The following is a 15,543-nucleotide window of genomic DNA, read 5'->3' on the forward strand; positions in this document are numbered from 1 at the left end:
TTAACCGAGGCTCAAGATTTATGCTCTAATTGATAAGGCTACGGCTTCGGTGACGTTTCTCGTTTCGTTTCAGCCATAAATCAACGTCAATCGGGTGCCAGCGCATCCAGCGCGCATTTCTGTGTTCAGGCGCTCCCCCGGTCCCTTCTACTTCTGTATCTTCTCTTCTCCTCACGCACCTCACATCACCGGCAGCTGACGACGATTGTAACGCAACCACTTGCTTGAATGCTGCAGCCACCGCCACCGTTGCGTCTCGCGGCGAGGTTCTTGTGCTGGAAAAGTGGATCCAGAAGCGCATACTGTTTCTTGAATCGCAGACAACTTCACGTGCTACTTGGCGTCACTTTGGATACGTGCGTGTATTTGTGCAACCAAGAATGCAGCAGGTACGTCGCCTCGAGATGCCACTCGATACCGTTTCACTCAACAATAATGGGCGAACGGAGTCGAGAAGAGTCGTCGGCCCCGTCGGTGGCTACTGCTGCATGCCGGTGGCTTTCCGATTATCGGTAAGAACCTTCGTCATCTCCCACCGAGAGCGAACTAGCTGGGAGGTTCTTCTTGGGCGACTTCAACGGCCATTGTGCGACACATAAAACAGCATCTCCGGTCCCGGCCCCGGCCCCAGCCCCGGGTTTTGGCAGGCACCTGACAACGAAAGATACGGTGGACTGACATTGCCAGCGGTGACAGTGGTGTAGCTCTACGATCTGGCGAAAACTTTCGACGGTACAGTTCAGTGCCGGCCTCATCCTCCTCCTTCCAGGGATGCGTATTCGCAATTTCCAGGCGCTCACTTCTCTTTCTGGCACATCATTAGAACCGTGGTGCTGGTGGTGATGGTGGTAAGGGTGTTTGAGAAACGAATCTTCCCACCACCCCGGGCAAGTCGACGAGACAATGTTCTCCATCATGCGACCCTCTTTTCCATCACCATCCCCCTGGATTGGTGTGATTTTTATCACAGAACCCACCACCACCGCTTACCTTTTACGATCTCGTTCTAGGACCGAAACGTAAAGCGGCTCTGGACGCCCGAACTTGATCAGCAGCGTGCGCACGGGAGCGTTTACCGAACTCTAGCGACAGAGCAGCGTACAGCGAACAACGGGTTATCAAAGGGGAAGGTGTGGCACAGAGAAAAAGCGAAGAAGGGGATAGCATTTTCGTGTGGGAAATTGGAAACAATTGCCAACGAAACCGGCGGCGGAGGCGATGGAGCGAAGGGCTCTGATAAAATACTTTGTCCATCATAATCATAAAAGCGATCCAGATACCGGACCGACCAGGTACCGAGCCATTCATGAATGAAGGAGTGCCGCTGTGTTGTGTGTTGTGCAAGGGACGTGGCTGGCACGCCACGGCCTCGGTTCTTAAAGTAACAGCAAACTTTGTCGAATCACCAAATTGTCTTATCGCCAGCCAGCGCACACTGGGTTCGCCTCGATTGTTCAGGGAACTTGCTAATTCTTCTTCGTCTTTTCATGAGCAAAGTGGCTGTTTTGAGGGAACGCTAAATGCGTCTTTATGATTTTGTAGCAAGTAAAATCGAACGCATTTCTTTTAGCAATGTCTTAGCTTGTGAGTTCTGTCTATCAAAATGCTTTCCTCTCTTTGTTATGGCGGGTTATTAGTAATGTTCTCGGTTGCTTAAGGATGTTGATTCATAAGTGATACTTGCTTATGATGCACAGCATAAAAAAACAATTGTGAACCATTTAAATCGCTTATTCTGTATACATGGTGTTGAAATATTATGCTGTTCATACTTAACCCTCCACTTACTCATGTTTCCATGTATACTCTTAAGACGAGTTTTAGTTATAAATATCATCGTTTATTCTTGCTACGCCTGGTTGGCTCGTACGATTCATATGTAAATAAATTGTAACATTAAATTCCAAGACAACGTTCCAAAATACTTTTAAAATAATATGAAAGACAGTTTCAATTCAAAGGGGTCTTTTGTTGATTCAGGACCATAAAGCTATACTTTTTGTACTAAATGTCATTTTAAACAACGAATTTGCACCAATATTAGAATACCGACGGCTGAATTGTACAGATCGACATAATTTTTCATTAGATTGTTAGATTCTTGTAGATTTTTCGAATAGTTTTGATTTAGTTTTGCGCCTTCACTATGACACCTTTAATAAACCCGCGCCATAATCGTTCAACAGCGCTGTGTTAAAGCTACTGATAATTTAATAAACATTTATTACGGTTGCAATATCGCAACGAGAACACTTCTGGGTAGTGGATTGCCCCAAATGCCAGATAAGCACGCATAAGCCCCCCGCCCCAGCTCCAATAATGAAGGCAATTATCCGGAATCCGCACTGTCGGTTTGGATGACTGATGGTTCTCTCTTCAGTTTTTTTTTTTGTTGTTGTATGGCGTCAGTTAAAAAATGCAAATTTTCCCTGGAAAAGGTAAAACATAAAACCCGCTCATTAAATGCGATTGCCCACCTCCCGGGAACTGGGCCGGGCGTAGTTAGGCGATAGAGGTGTTAAGCCGGGGATACATGAAGCGTAAACTCTCGTATAAACTCAGAGTGTAATGCCAAAAAGATTATACTTATGTCAAAAAGATTATAGGCCCGCGGAGCGTAAATCAGAGCGTAAAAGCAAGCGTAAACTCAGCACCAACATGAAGCGTAGCGTTATGATGAATTGAATGTTCTACAATCGCTAATATACAGCAACAACATCTTAAAATATATGAAAAGATGTTCCGAAATCAACTTATCTCGTCGATTTATGTTTTTGTGGCTCAAAACACATGTAATTGAATGTAATTGCATAATGCAATTGCAGGTGCCCGAATGTAATTGCAGTTGACGTTTCGGTATAAACTTTTATGCGATTATGCCTGCCACACGAAGCGTAAACTTTTTGGCATTACATTCTGAGTTTATACGAGAGTTTACGCTTCGTGTATTCCTGCCTTTATAATCAGAAATGAAAATAAAAGGAATAAAAGGGCGCAGCGCATTGTTCAGTTCATTCAAATTGTGTGTTAAACTGGCACAATGCTGTTGCATAAAACTGTAATAACTGCTTGTTGGGCCATTCCTATTGACAAAATGACCGTTTGGCGATTTTTTTCTATGGACACTTCAATCGCCCAGCATGGAGCAACCCATAACGGCGTTACTCACTACAGTAATTGCCACTTCTTGGAAGATCCCCCATCATTCAGCGATCGCTCAATGTATGCTTTCGTTCAATAGCCCTTTTTTATCAGCCATCGAGAACGAACGAGGCTCGGAACGCAGATTGCACAAAAAAAACTCTCTCTTTTCAATTATTCGATTGGTTCCCCGTTTACCGCTCAGCCCCAGGGCTGTTGCTATGTTATTTGCGCTTCCGGCAAACGGTGCTTTCGACTCCGAACAAACCAGCGATCCAGGGGGCGTGGGCGGGGGGGGATGGAGAAGTCTCTCCACTGACTGTTTGCATGAAGCCATCAATGGTGGTTGAAGCGGAAATATGATGGAAAACGATCCGCTCCGATCGCGGAAGCTACGGGCAAAACCAAAATCAGAAAAAAATGGCGTGCAATATTTAAATTGCTCTTCCGAGATTCCCAATTCGCCATCATTAAATAGTCCTCGACTGTGTACAAAAGCCCCCCGAGCACCGTGTGTAGGCTGTAACGTTAATTAATGTTGCGCAGGGCAGCAATAGGGAAAGGAGGGGGAAAAAAAGCTTCGGGCTTCCATGAAATCCTCGTTCAATATTGTTAATTCTCGGCCGCTCGATAGGGTAGCTTGCAAATCAGCATCAACAAAGCCCGCGGTGTGTCTGATTACGACCACCAGACAGTGACAACGACAATCAGCTTCAGCAGGACACCAGCTATTGGGGCGGCGTTGGTGTGCTAATCCTAGCTTTCACTCCCTGGTAAACACCTGAGTCAGCTTAGACATCAATTTCGCGCTAATCCCATCGGTCCATTCGGTCCAAGTGTCCGTGTCCCGTCACCACCAATCACCCCTCCCCCAGCACACCTCCCCCACCATCGAAAACACGGCTTATCAATGGCGACACGATGGCCGCACTCACAGCCGGAATAGTGAACGTTCGGGCGCACTTCAAGTAATCTAATCTTCTGCCCGGTGGAATGAGAGCTAGCTATAGGATACTGCAAATCAATTTGCTTTTAATTTCTTCCAGCTGCTGGCCGCACTTCTCCACGAGCTTTTAAAGCCCTACAGCGCGTCTGAAACCACCTGCCCAAATAGTACGACGAGCGAGAAATCGTTCGGAATGGTTGCGACGCGAATTAATCCTTCTAATAAATTAAATTTCCAACATGAATTACATCGTTTAATGGTGCTTCATAATAGCGAACCCCTGGCTAGCGCTGTGATAAGGATCACCGTGATGGCAAATTCTTAGAAAAACGCCTTTTCCTGTCTCTTTGCACAGAAGCTCAAAAGGCTACTTAATGCTAGATGAATTGTTATCAACAGGTCCGTTTGCTCGTTTTATTTAAATCTTTTGAGCGTTTTCGGGTAATTGTGGCTATTTATAAAAAAAGGGCTTAAATCAAATCTACCAACTCTCTCACATCTCTGACAGGCACAGCAATTCGTGTCCAGCGAGTTCGTGATGAAAAAAGGCCAGATCTCATTGGCTCTGAGTGCTTTCGGATGCCCCTGTTTATCAGAAACGAAAGATTAGAAAGATGCTTTGTGGTGTTTACACGATGATTACAGATGTTGTTTTACCTTAGCTAAACGAAGCACAAACATAATGTGAGTGATTCTTGGTAAAGGCGTTGTTATAGATCGCTTCGTAGTACTTGCCACCCTTCTCGGGAGAAATGTATTTTGGTCTTCCCGTCAGTCCTGTAGGTTCCACAAATCTTTAAACAAGAAGTAGCATATTTCTTGATACTTCAATTGCATTTCTTTGAAAGTTATTTCATGCAAAATAGAATCAGGCAGTGTCAAAGTATCAACCAGGACCAACTGGTGCCGGTTTTCGTGGCCAGAGACTTAAAGGCAATTCCAAAGGTGGTCGCAGCACCGAATACGAAATGATGTAGCTCCGTTGCCTAAACTCGATGATGGAGGCGCCAGGTAACCGGTAAAATTTCTTATGTTCAGAGGTCAATAATAGAAAAGAAAATGGTTAAATAACCCAGTGATTGCGAGCTCCATTATGTGGCGAATGTTGAATTATTGAAAAAAACTTTTCTTCAATTTCAATTCAATTTCTTCCATTTTTCGAAAGCTACTGCCATTGTAGATATATCACCAATCTTCAATTCCAACATATGCATACAATAAAATGACTTACCGCTTAGAAGAAACCACTATCGTTCGATTTAAAACTCGAGAAGCTAAATGCGATGGATGAAATGAATGCCAGTGAGGTTAATGAATGCTAATTAATAGAACCAGGAATGTAGGTGAAGGAATGACGCACTCAATGCAGCAGACTGCACTTTACCAGTAATCGTAATGTTAAAAATGGCTCTCAATCCACTATTTCCACTCGAATGCGCGCCGCTTGCACCAACTACAGCACAAGTTGCCATAACAATCCCGTAACTATTCCATTCACAGACGGCGACGACGACGATGACTACTACGATGGCATCATCTAGGCAATCATAGCACAATTCATACTTCGACGTCGCGTTCGTCAGCGGTACAAGCGATCCTAAATTGTACGGGACCCACGGTCCCCGGTTTCCTTAAACCACGTTTCACCGCGTGCCGGGTCATGCGGTGGCTACTATTCCCGCGCGGGCACAGACCTCCCGTGCAGGTCTGGTGCAGGCATACCGGAAGGTGTAGAAACGAACCGGAAACCCCCTGCCCCTCTGCCTGTCTGCGCACCTGGTGAGCGAGCTTTGCGACCGTGTCTCGTTACCCGTTACGACTACATCGTTGAAATCACACAAATAACCCTCCCTCGTCCTCTAGCCCGTCCCCGCCTTTCGGTCCCAAGGGGAACGAACGTGGAAAGCGCTTTAGCGCGCCACCGGAAAAAGCGTCTTAGGTTGTTTTGTGCTCTCGAACTGATGCTTGAGATGCTGTGACTGGCAGCCGCCAGTGCCAGCACCAGGGCACACCCCCAGTACACCCGCGGCACACATTGTGAAAGACGTCCGCTGACGAACTACCTACGTCGCCGCCGGCAGCGTCAACAGGACCCCCAGGACGGGGACGAGAACGAGGACGAGGACTCGTGTGCTCAAAGGACACATACACAGACCCCCTCCTTTGCACACATTCAATCGGATCTGCGTCTTGATTGGGGACGGAACCACCATTCCTATCCTCGTTCGGCACCAAATTCCCAAGCGATTCATCGAACGTACGAGCGTCTTGTGAAGGTAAAAATTTGCCAACGCACAGGATGCCCACTCAATCTGGGAGAAAGGGTAGAGTAGGGTAGCACCCACACCTACACATCACGTCTGCGTTGTCATCACCAGTGCCTCATCCGCATCCGCATCGGTCGGTCGGTCGGTTGGTAGGGAGAAATTTCATTTCAAGTACAACACACAAATTCAATAAACAAAACACCTACGGGGTACAAAACGAGGCGACTACATTGCGCTACATTGTTATCTGTCCTCGGATGCGACGGGGAGAAGAAGAAGTGTCGAGGGTGGAAGGGGAAGGATTCAGATTTCGGCGAAAAACCGTCGACACGATCCCCGATGGATGCCATTGGGCTGACGGCTTGGTACCGTTCCTTCCAACTTAAGGCAGCTTAACCAGACACGAATGTTCGTCTGGGAGGAACTCCTTCCCCACGCGCCGGTGTGACGGCAAAAGAGGGAAGAAACATAACAATAGTCAAACCGGATCCGCTCGTACATCGGATCTGATTTCTGGTTTCGCTCGCACAACACACGAAAACATGGCGACCCCCGAAAAAGCTGGTGGCCGCCATGTTTCGTGTCGGTTACGGAAAGCAAGGGATTCACACAACAACAACTGCAAATGCGGGGGGGGAAACGAAGGGCATGAAGGGCTGCCTTTGCCACCAGAGCAACGACCTTTTGTCGAAGCGAAGCGCGGTACGTGTTGCCAGAGTGGCCCGCAGGAGAAGAAGGTTAACCTATTCTTTTGCTCCCCCCCCCCAAAACGCAGGCCTGGCCTGGAACACAAAGAGTCGCCGGTCCTCTTTGCCTTATTTTAGATTTCTTTTAATCGTATTCCTTCCTCCGCAAAGAGTGGGATCGCTGCTGCTGCTGCTGCTGCTGCTGCTGCTGCTGAGTGAGTGATAGGTCGAAATCGAAAAGGCCACCTGGCCGTAGCCCCCAACCGGTGGCCTTTATGAAACCTTTTCTAAGGGAAGCTTTCTGGCGAAGCACAACGACAGCGAAAGGGAAACGAAAGTGTTGTCCCCAAAAAACGGTGGAACACGCTGCTGGACCGAAACACTGCGAGTGCCCTGGGTGTGCCTTTGACTTATCGCTCCGGCCTACGGTTGGGCAAACGCAACAACCAAGCCTCGAGGGTAGCTGTGGTGTGAGGCAACGCAATTTTGCGATGACATCGACCCTTTTGCATTCGGTTACAACGCACCGCAGTTCCCGTCACCGTCGGTCCGTATTTGCGTGGAGCGCTTTTGGAATTTATTTTTAAACCCTCGGCACACACATGCAGGCACCAGGACAGAGCCCTCGAAGGGACAGAAGGGAACTCCACTTGAAGGCAGAGAAAGGTTGTGATTGAATTAAATCAAATCAAACACATTCGTTGGGCATTGTTTCCGAGATGTTGCTAGCGCGCGCTCTGTTGTTCTCGCTGCGGCCATCTTGGAACTGTTGATCGTTCGCTTTGAGATTATGTGAACGCCGCTCGTAGCCACTTACGGAGCGGCCATACCGTTCATCGAATGTCTTTATGCTTTGCTGTGATTCTTCCCTAGATTCCTAACTTTAAGGCAACCTCACAGGCGGCCGCACTGTTGAAGAACGGGGCTTCGACGGGTGGTGATCGGAATTTAATAAAAATCCTATCCTCATAACTTTTGCTCCTCGGGGAGCGTCTTCGTCTGCAGTGTCGTAGCCGCCAGGTAAGAGCTGGTTGACCTAAAATTAATCCAACATACGCCTTCGATGCCGTTTAATGTGCGATCGATCAAACGCTTCTTCCGTGCCGTGGCTTCCCGGTGGGGCCGAAGCTGCTCCGTGCAGGATGCAGGTGTTTGAAGTTGGTTCCTGCCTCTCCCCGGGGTGGGCATCCGGAGTGTGGAAACGACTTTTTAATAGAACTTTGCAGTCACGGACACAGCCGCCATGACATTGATGCATCGGATGTGAGGGTTCCGACCCACCCAAGAGGCGAGTGTATATATCTCGTGTGCCTGGTCTGGTCTGCTCTCTGGTCCCGGTCGGTCGTTAGAAACAGCTGGTGCAACGTATTTTGGCGCGTATATATATTTACTTATAGCTTTCTTGAACTTTCGCGACACTCTTAGCCTTTCCTTCCGACACCTCGCCGAATGCCGAATTGCAGCGTACGCCAAGAGCCACGGCCACGTGTGTACGAGGTTACGAGTGTGAGTGGGTGTGTTGGTGGCGTCTGTGTGACACTCCTGATGATCACCTTTGCTGCGAGTACCACTGAGGAGGTGGTTGAGGTGGGGGGAGGATGGGCGATAATCAACTCCAGATACTTTCGTCGAACTTTTAATGGCATTCGGTGCGCCCATCATGAGGCCCCCAACCACCACCCCCAGCGGCTACCAACAATTGTCCTTATTTTCTTGTTCTTCATTCCTCCGGCCATTCGCCATCAGGACCATCAGCTGCAGACGGCGACGAAGATGGCGAGAAACACTTAAACCGATTTCGGCGGGCTGCTGGAAGCATCTGCTGCCAGCAATTCCAGGCCAATAGCACTACTAACGCCGCCGTTGCTGCGGGCCATTGCTGTCTGGAAGTCACCGGCCAGCCAGCTTGTCGGCCACCAATTGTCACCAACCAAGGTGCCAAGAAGTGTTGGTGTGCTGAAAATGTTGGAAATTATAAAATACGTAACCGACCACAAGCCACAAAGTGTTTGTGTCGTAAATTGTCGGCTTTTCAGCTGCTTGATTGCACTGTGGCCCGCTCGAATGTCCGGAAAAGGGGCCATTAAAGACACAGTCTATACGCTGCCTGTGCCGGAGTTGGTTCCGCGTTATGGTTATGCGGAGCCAGCGAAAAGTCGTAAAGCACACGCACACACCCCCGGCCAGTGTTTACCGGAGACAGTTTACGGCGTCAATCGATTAATTGATCGTTACAGGATTAGTTACTGGGCCATGGGAGGGCGGTGGGTAAACAAAAGAGGGATGGGTGGAAAACGCCCGAAGGAGGAAGATCGACGAAGAAAGCTTTTACTTTTAGGAATCGCATAAAAAAACGCTCCAACGCTGCCGTGCGCTGCGAATTCGAATGCGATTTGTCCCATATCTGTCCGCTTGTCGGGAGTAATAAATTGTGAATTATTTGCGTAAAGTAACACGACACAACAACAGCAACAGCAGCAGCGGGAATTTGCTCGTAAAATCGTCAGTTAATGATGTTCGCCATGTTTACGCCTCTAGCTGCGAGGAGAAATCGCTGTAGTATCACGGCGAAGATGCTAGAGTACCTGCTGGGTAATGCGTTTTTTTGGTGTCATTACACAATATGGGTTGATTTAATGATTATTTTCAGGTGCAACTACCCTGCTAGAGAGCATACGTAGTGAAAGCGTGCTATAAGCATGAAATGTGTAGAACGAATTGTTCTAGTCCGGGAGGGGGAAACAGCAGCTGTGGCAAATGATAGATGAAGGGAAGAACTGGAAGGATTTTACATAAAATAAAAACACTGCTGTTGACGCCATTCTTGTCTCATATTATATAGTAGATGGTATTCGAAAATCAAAAACCCATCGTGCTACTCTCGTAAAATCCCCAAGATGATCCCCAAGTACTTCCATACTCAAATATGAAATGAAATTTAGATTTTTTAACAATGAGCTAAAACACAACTAAAGTGTAATAAATCAATCGTTTTCTGTACGAAACACCGGCTTTTTTATGCGACACGCGCCCAATAACATTTTCAATTGTCGTTCTAACCGAAACCATTCAAAATCAAATCGATTCCCAAACACATCTAAAATACAGTTTCTGCCATACCCTCCAGGTTTTGCTTTGAACGGGGTAATGAGTGGAGAAAATAAAGAAATTCTTTTAATTTTTTGCCATTTTTCGGTATCTTTATGAAATTGCAGGTGTAGGTAAGGTGAATCTGTAGAATTTTCGGTTTAATTTAGCCACGTTTTTAATAATTTGGAGATTAGATCGCATTTCCTCCATTTAGAGCGATTTGGTTAATTACACGCGTGTACGAAGTTTTATTGTAAGTGAATTATAAAATAATTACTACCCATTATTGCCATTTTCTCCGTAGAATCAAGGGATTTTCTGTAAAATCTATTTCAACAAAACCTGCAACAACTCCTAGCAGACCTAACTACCAAATTTGCAGTTATGTTTCATTGTTGCGAGCAGTGTGAATAAAAGTAATTTTGTAGCCGCGAGTTACTCATAAATATGTGAAGGAGCATAAATTAATCAGGGTGAAGATTATGGGCTACAAAAATACATAAAGCAAGCACAAATCACGTCGCAAAATCCCCGAGACTGTGCTTCGCACAGATTTTTGTTACCCCAGTAGGTGTCGCAGCATAAAAACGTACACCAAAAATGGTCCACTTGCTTCGTGCACAGTTTAGCGCTTAAAACGCGCGGATGCTGTGCGGCAAATGTTTTGACCACTTTTCCAACAACTTTTCCGCTGCAACAACAGAAACAACAGAGCGAAGAAACCCACAATTACCACCGCTGAAATCGTGGAACAGCGCAGGGAAAGGTACGTGCGAAAAAGGTTGGAAAGTGCGTGACTGCGTGCGTGCGTGCGTGTCACAAACGGGAACAACAAAGGAGAAGGTGGGTGAGCCAGAGTGCGATTAGTTACGGAACGTCGTCATCGTGTGGTCCGTGGCTGGAGCATCGCGATTTGTGCCCCGTTGGAAGCGCCACTTCCGAGGCTGACGATGATTGTGCAAAGGTGACCAGAGGGTGGTGTGATAAGCATAGAACGAGGTGGCAAAACGGTGGCCAAATATTAATAGCTCTGCGCCTCCTACGGAAGGTGCACGCAACAACGGCTAGTGTTTCGTGGTGAAAGGAACGACCGTAATCTACGAAGAGCTCCTCGTGATAATAATCGTGCAAGTACTAAGTGCGTGCCTATGGGGGGGATGCTTTCTTCTCCGCGTTATTCCGTGTCCGCACGACCAGCTAGCAGTGTGTTATGGCCACCAGCCACTAGTGACATAAGTTTGTGCCGCGATTCGTGTGCAATAGTGATGAGATATGGGCATTGTCTACTTCGACGGAGTGGTTGTTAACAGCAACGACAACCACCAACCATCAAACGGCGGGGTCCCAGTTGGTTGTCGGAATTGAAGGCCTGCTGTAAGGCCACAGCATAGCATCCCACACTCTGGCCCATGACGTCTGTCTGTCTGTCTGGCCTTGGGCATCCTCCGGAACGATGTTTGGCGCCGTGAAGGACGCTCGACGATTCGTGCACCAGCACAGGCCCTCCGTCATGTGAGCCCCAACTTCGTAAAAGGATGCCGCGGGCACCACCAGCAGCAGCAGAAGCAGCACCAGCATATATTGGCTTTTGTTTTCTGACTTCTGCGCAAACTCGCGTCAGCCAGCGACAGAAGCACCAACAGGAGCGGCCACCTACCGGGAGCGAATGGTTTTTTTGTTTTTAGCGTTCTGTTGTTGCTTCAATCTGGGACATCATCAAAGCCTCCCGCGGCGGAATGAAGGAAATCGCCCAAGGAATGTCCGGAGACGAAGTGTAGCCGCGCGGATCGCTTTCGTGGCACCAGGAATCCCTCCCAAAGGAACTGGTTTACGTTCGATCACGCAGGAATGTTTGTGTGTGGCCGAATGGGCGTGTGTACGCCCCACCATCGTATGTCGCTAAGCATTCCACGATTTCGCTGTAGCTCGACCTTGTTGCTTGCTTGCTGCTGCTTTAGGGCAATGTTTGCTTTGTTTCAAAGTTTTGCAGCATCAGCAACAGGCTCTAGTGTGTGGCCATGTGCCCCGATTTGGCCGTATTGCTGTTTCTGGTGCCTCAGCCACGTCAGCACAACTCGATGATCACCTCGACATTTACGCCTAGGAGTGAGGCGAACAGATGCGCTTCCAAAAAAAACCGGCCAAAAGCATCACACGTTGGGCGCTTCACCAACAATGCCCTTCTTATCTGCAGCCACACGGTGGCGGCGTAAGATAGCGTGCAACCGAAGGCACCGAGCGCACCATCATGTACACGAACGACACGTACCCAGCGTGGCACCAGCAATCAGCAACAATTTCACCTAAATTCCACCTCCAATGGAACCGCAAACCGATCTCCAATTGAGCCAATATGCAAATCGAATTCAAATTTACGATCATTTGGCGGGCTTAGCCACCTCCTTCGATCCATTCACTTACGCGGCCTTGATCACTCGTGATGATCATCATTGGTAGCGGGCTGGCTACGCAAACATCCCGAAACCAGATCGCAATTAGACTGGTTTGGTTCGGTTCGGCTCAAGCCAAACCGATGTTATTTCAAGTGCTTCCGGAAAAGTGGTTTTCTCTGCAAAATGATCGCTCATTCCATGGTACAATTTGGGCTGGAATGAGTTTTCTCTTTCGGTCGTCTATCCCACCGCAGTCAATCATCATCTGTGGCTCTAGTTCCGGCACGGCCTAGCTCGCTACATCATAATAATGCGCCATTACCACCCCATAGTACCACCAGCTGATGCTTAATGTGTTGTCAGCACAAACTGCGAGTAAGAGGGTGAGTGCTCCGGGGGAAGCTCCCGTGCATTAGAAAACAAATAAACAAATCGTGAAGCGATCGCGAGCTATTTCGCTGACGATCCTCGAGAGCTCGAGACCTTTGAACGGCGGGAAACACGGGCACGAGTATGCCGTTACCGGGTTTAAGTTGGTTCTTATCAAAATACTCCTCTATTTGTTAGTTTCATTTTCAATTTGTTGTATCTAAGCAAGAATTTTTTATGGAAAACAGTTAAAACGCTAAAATGTACATGCCTTATTCGCTTCATTTCTACCGTGAATCATCTTTTTTTTCGTAGATCTGAGTGGAACACACCGTCTGGCGTGGAGTGATCGCCCACCATTTCCACCACAGCTGCCCATCATATAAACCGCTCTCTTACAAAGCGAAAGATACAACGGTGTGCGTGTATCTTCTTAAGTCTAATTCAAAACCAGTTCATGACTCTTCTCATGCACATTCTCTTGGGACGTTTTCGTTTGAAGCAAAGTCTCGCCCGCGGAGGGTGGAAGCAAACGCGAGGAGCCAACCCAAAAATAGGTAGCTACGGGTGGCTAGAACACAATTTCTGGGATACTGGTCTGGGATGGGCCACCATCGCGGCACCACGGTTGTGACCCCGTAAACAAATCGGACAGAAGCGCCTGGTGCGGCCTAATGCGGTTCTTTGCCTTTCTTTGCGTGACGCCTTACCACTGCACGGGTGCTACCAACGATAAGCCCTGAACAGTCTGGCGCCGTTATCAGAGAGCAGCACAACACCTTTTCGTTATCTCAAACACACGGGCGGCCACACAGCTGTGGTTAAAGAAGAGCGCTAAGCCAAGAAGCTAATGATGATGGTGGTGATGATGATGATGATTGGCCTTCGGTAACGGACGAAATCAATCTAATCGCAGCTCCTCCACTGGAGCAGCAGTAGCACCTTTGGACCGCGATCGCAAGATACATTCGTTTGCCGATTTGTGCGTGACTGTCGCGAAGTTTTTAGACGTCACAACACTGGGCGATCCCGTCTCCGGAGCCTCAGTATCCATCTAGATTAGATTATGAATCCTTTTGGCAAGTTCTAGAACTTTCTATTTGGGAGAAGAAAATTGAAAACACACCTTCGCTTCTATGAATGCACATAAAGATCTTTACGGTGATCCCCTTTTGAAACGCCCGTCTGTTAGCAACACAGAACACGGCGGAATGCAATTATTCCAATTTAAACTGAAACTGTGCCTTGCCGTTCCCCCATTTCTGGCCAGTAGCCAGCAGGGTTCCATTGTGCAACAATTTGCGTAGAGGCCATCGAGCGAGGTAACACAAATGTCGTAGAGGTCCGGTCTGGTGTGGCGCATTGTGGTTTCTTATTTTATTTATTCTTTTATACTTCCAACACTTTTTGCAGGCTGTGTCCTCGCTCGAACCTGTTGTGCCCTCATGGTGTACATGCGTCAGCAGCACCAGCACCAGCAGCGGATACTCGTTGCGGTCATCCAGGTGATGAGCTTTCATTATTGATTCGCGCTCTTTAAGTGGGTTTCTGTGTCACGATCCGGATCGGATCGGATCGGAGGGTTTGCATTTGGCAAGCATTCTAATCTGGTCCCACTGGAACCGTTGATGCGACATCACAAACTGCAGAGAGTGCAACCCTCATGAAGGTTCTGGTGCATTCATTGTGCCGATGGAGAGAGATAGCTACAACCGGTACCCGGGACGGGAGGAAGGGTCGTCAGCAGAAGGATGTGCGTACGTGCGATGACTGGTCGCTTTCTGTCTGCGGTTCGCGACCAAAGTACACTCTCCAGCTCAGGTCTCTGCCCAGGTCGTGATTTGCTTTTTTGCCATTTTGTTGTTGTCTGTTGCTGCTGCTGTTGCTGCTGCTGTTGCTGTTGTTGCCGTTCGACCAATCACCTCGGACCGAGCTACACGCACCCGACGCAACCCGAACGATCGGGCTGTTAGTGCGCTCCATTGGGCTTCGCGGCAGCTGAAGTCTGTTAATTGGACCCACTGAACGCGCGCTCCTACTTAGGCTGCCATCTTTTTTTTTTCGCTTCGTAATCCACCGTTCCTCTACGATCGCCGTTGCGACGTGGCGCGCCATTTTTGCTCCGGCTGCCATGATCGGTCGGTCATCTACTGCTGGGTGCTCTTGTAGCAACCTCACGGTTGACCTTGAAACCGGAAACGATGATCTTCTTCAGTGAGTGCGACCGATGGCGCGATCGCGATGGAAAGCGATCATTATGCGGTGCTGTCGGCTGCAAAACCATCACTAATGTGTGGTGAGGTGATGTAATTTAATGGAAAATGTCGGTCAATGGAGTGTGGAACTCAAGTTCACCACCACGCACCGATCGTCATGTGTCGTGCGTTCGGGCCTCGGGAACCTTTTATGGTCCTCACATTTTCACTCTTCAGTCGACCGCTCGGATGCCCCCATTTTTGGGGGTGGGAGGGTTGAAATGAAATCGAAATGGCGATGCAGCGCACACACTTTTCAGTTTCTCCATGCGACGCCTAATCGCGGATCCGTAAGGGTTCGAGAGAGAGGGGCCGACCGGAGTCGGTCTCTGGTGCGCGCTGGATCATCCATATGCAATGGATCGTGAAACCGGGCGATACTGTTGCATTATGCTG

At 48.2% G+C, this 15,543-nt stretch overlaps 1 protein-coding gene across 6 annotated transcripts in view; it reads left to right on the plus strand.

Annotated features, from left to right (window-relative positions):
* The first annotated feature begins 10,788 nt into the window (after nt 1-10,788).
* LOC126578410 (atlastin) overlaps nt 10,789-15,543 on the plus strand; it is a 12,222-nt gene continuing 7,467 nt past the window's right edge. The window contains exon 1 of one of the 6 annotated variants that reach the window (XM_050240942.1): nt 10,789-10,896. The gene's annotated coding sequence lies outside the window, so the exon portion shown is untranslated. The other 5 variants (XM_050240996.1, XM_050240932.1, XM_050240988.1 and 2 more) reach the window with 5 other exon arrangements.

This window comes from Anopheles aquasalis, chromosome 2, assembly GCF_943734665.1.
Source record: "Anopheles aquasalis chromosome 2, idAnoAquaMG_Q_19, whole genome shotgun sequence".
Taxonomy (NCBI): Eukaryota; Metazoa; Arthropoda; class Insecta; order Diptera; family Culicidae; genus Anopheles; species Anopheles aquasalis.